Source organism: Monodelphis domestica, chromosome 2 (genome assembly GCF_027887165.1).
Source record: "Monodelphis domestica isolate mMonDom1 chromosome 2, mMonDom1.pri, whole genome shotgun sequence".
Classification (NCBI taxonomy): domain Eukaryota; kingdom Metazoa; phylum Chordata; class Mammalia; order Didelphimorphia; family Didelphidae; genus Monodelphis; species Monodelphis domestica.
In genome coordinates this window covers 264,653,067-264,656,994 of record NC_077228.1, presented here as the reverse complement: position 1 = coordinate 264,656,994, position 3,928 = coordinate 264,653,067, and positions in this window count along the sequence as shown.

The window sequence follows — 3,928 nt, the reverse complement described above, 5'->3', positions numbered from 1 at the left end:
ATTCTCCTACAAGAAGGAGAAGAAGAGAGTGCGAATTGATATTACTTAAACCATACTATCAGTGAAATCAAGTCTGAGAAGGAAAAACAACTAGATCCATTGGGACCTCGAATTCTATATTATCCAACAGGGAAAGAGAGAAGGGGAAATTAAGGAGGTTGGGGTGGGGGAGGGAGTATAAAAAGGAAGGGAAGGAGAGGGGGGAGGGGAAGGGAACAAAAAAAGGAGGGGCTAGAAAGGGAAGCATATAAATGGAGGAGACTGGGGGACTGATCTAAAGTAAATCACTGGTTTAAAAGGTTATAACTAAAGAGGAAAGGTCAGAATTAGGGGAGGATATCAAAATGCCAGGGAATCCACAAGTGAATCATAACTTTGAACATGAATGGGATAAACTCACCCATAAAGCATAGACGAAGAGCAGAATAGTTTGGAATCCAAAACCCTACCATATGTTGTCTTCAAGAAACACACATGAGGCGGGTAGATACTCACTAGGTCAGGATTAAAGGATGGAGTAAGACCTTTTGGGCCTCAACTGATAGAAAGAAGGCAGGACTTGCAATCATGATATCTGACAAAGCCAAAGCAAAAATAGATCGGGTTAAAAGGGATGTGGAAGGTAAATATATTCTGTTAAAAGGGAGTATAGACAATGAGGAAATATCACTAATCAACATGTAAGCACCTAATGGTATAGCACCAAAATTTCTAATGGTGAAACTAGGAGAATTGAAAGAGGAAATAAACCGTAAAACCATATTAGTGGGAGACCTAAACCAACCACTATCAAATTTATATAAAACAAATAAAAAAATAAATAACAAAGAGGTAAAGGATAGGAATGAAATCTTAGAAAAATTAGAGTTAATAGACATATGGAGAAAAATAAATAGGGACAAAAAGGAAAACACCTTCTCAGCACCACATGGCACATTCACAAATATAGATCATATACTAGGTCACAGAAACATGGCATACAAATGCAGAAAAGCAGAAATAATAAATGCAGCCTTTTCACACCATAAGGCAATAAAAATAATGATCAGTAAGGGTACATGGAGAGCCAAATCTAAAATTAATTGGAAATTAAATAATATGATACTCCAAAATCATTTAGTTAGAGAACAAATCATAGAAACAATTAATAATTTCATTGAGGAAAATGACAATGGTGAGACATCCTTTTAAACCTTATGGGATGCAGACAAAGCAGCTCTCAGAGGAAAATTCATATCCCTGAGTGTATATATTAACAAATTAAGCAGGGCAGTGATCAATGAATTGGAAATGCAAATCAAAAAACTTGAAAGCAAACAAATTAAAAACCCCCAGAAGAAAACCAGAGATCCTAAAAATTAAAGGAGAAATTAATAAAATCGAAAGTGACAGAACTATTGAGCTAGTAAACAAGACTAGAAGCTGGTACTTTGAAAAAACAGAAAAAATAGACATACTGGTCAATCTAATTTAAAAAGAGGAAATAAGAAAAGCAAATTAACAGCATCAAAGATGAAAAGGGGGACCCCACCTCCAAGATGAAGAGGAAATTAGGGCAATCATTAAAAACTGCTTTGTCTAATTATATGGTAATAAATATACCAAGGTGATATGAATGAATATTTACAAAAATATAAATTACCTAGACTAACAGAAGAAGAAATAGAATTCTTAAAAAGTTCCATATCAGAACAAGAAATCCAACAGGCCATCAAAGAACTGCCTAAGAAAAAATCCCCAGGGCCTGATGGATTCACAGTTGAATTCTATCAAAAATTCAAAGAACAGTTAATCCCCAAACTATACAAACTATTTGATATAATAAGCAAAGAGGGAGTTTTACCAAATTCCTTTTATGACACAAACATGGCACTGATTCCAAAGCCAGGCAGGTCAAAAATGGAGAAAGAAAACTATAGACCAATCTCCCTAATGCATATAGATGAAAAATCTTAAATAGGATACTAGCAAAAAGACTCCAGCAAGTGATCAGAAGGGTCATTCACCATGATCAAGTAGGATTTATACCAGGGATTGTATTGGAATGTGAACCCCATTGGCATGAGAGTTTCCTCCTCCTCCCTTCTTAAGATTACTTTAGGACATAAACCTTTTGCTGAACAATGGAAAGGACTTTGACCTATGCTTAAGCATAGAACAGGAATTTCTTTGAGTCATGATTGATTTTAGAATTCATACAATGGAGATACTTGGAATCAATCTCCACCCTACTCAGTCCTACCAGGATTGAGGAAGGGCTGCAGCATAGATCAAAATTTAATTATTCCAATCTCTACCCTACTCAGGTTAACAGGATTTAGGAAGGGCTGTAGCAAAGGATCAAAGATTTAATTATTTGAAAATATGACCTTCAACAGACATGTGCAAAGCCAGAGACCTCTGGGCGGTCCTGGGTTAAGCTAGAGCCTCCATTGGCACAGGGAAATTGATGGACAGTGATTGGTAGATGTGAGAACTGAGGGGAGGGAACTTGGATGGTTTCCTTAAAGATAGAGGGGTCTGGAGACTCAGGGGGTGGTGGTTGAGGAGTTTGTCTGAGTGGTTGCGGTGTGCTCTGAGAAGCTTGCTCTGAAGGAAGCTGAAGGTGGGGGCCTCTGAGACTGTTTCTCCATTTTGGTCACATGAGTAATAGGGACTGATCTCTTTTCTTTGCCCCAGCTATCTAAGGGCTTGGGCCTTTTGGCTCAGCCTAAACAGAAGGGGTATTTAAGCCCTATTCTCTTCTCTCCCTTTTCTCTCTCTCTATCTCTAATTCCTTTCCTCCTCCTGTTGTAATTAAACTCCATAAAAGGTTGACTGCTGACTTGAGTTTTCATTTAGGAATTACATAGCTGAATTCCTTGGCGACCTTAAATTAATATATATCAGTCTTTTAAAGTGATTTACTTGTCACATTGTGGCTGACCACACGGGAGTCTAAAGAATCCTCTCAATAAAACTTCTGAAATTCCTTGCTTTTTTACTATACCGTCTCACCACTTAGTCCCCCCCCTTTTTTTTTTAACAAAAAACTTGGTTTAAAGACACAGCTGCTAGAACACGTGAGTATAAAAAACTTTTTCTCTCTTCTCTTTTCTCCTTAAGTTAAATTGGAATCAGCAGTTTTTCTTTTTCTTCCCTTTAATCTTAAAGGACAGCTGGGTAGCTCAGCGGATTGAGAGCCAGGCCTAGAGACAGAAGGTCCTGGGTTCAAATCGGACCTCGGATACTTCCCAGCTGTGTGACTCTGATAGACAGAAAACAGCTGTTTTAAATCTCAGCAACAGGACCCTAAAGTCCTGGCTGGAAGAGCTGTTTCTAAATATCCTTTCCCTTAAGGAATAACTTCCTGGATTAAAAAAAAAACAACCCAGTGGAAAGTTTGTGGCTTTGCCCTGCTCCCCACGTGTTTTGTGAAATTACAAAATATATATATAAAAATGAGTACTACATTCTCTAATTAAACTCCATAAAAGGTTGACTGCTGACTTGAGTTATCATTTAGGAATTACATAGCTGAATTCCTTGGCGACCTTAAATTAATATATATCAGGCTTTTAAAGTGATTTCCTTGTCACAATATTCTGTTTGCTTGTTTTAAGATTTTATTTTGATTGTTGAATTCACATATTGGTTATAATCTAATATATTCTGTTACACTATGTCTCTTTAAGTTACTGTGATTTGACAATTAGCTATATGTGCTGTTACATTGTCTTTATTTGTACCTCCCCATATGACTGGACTGGATATGATACTACTATAAAAGTACCTTTGAGTTGTTTGTAACAAGAGGTAAAGGTCCATTTAGTAGCTGAAGTGAAATGCTATAGCACTAATCCCCACCTCTGCATTTACAAAAATGTAATGGATGAGTCATATAAAGACATGTCTTTTATGGCTGTTACATTTCTATACCAGAGGATCT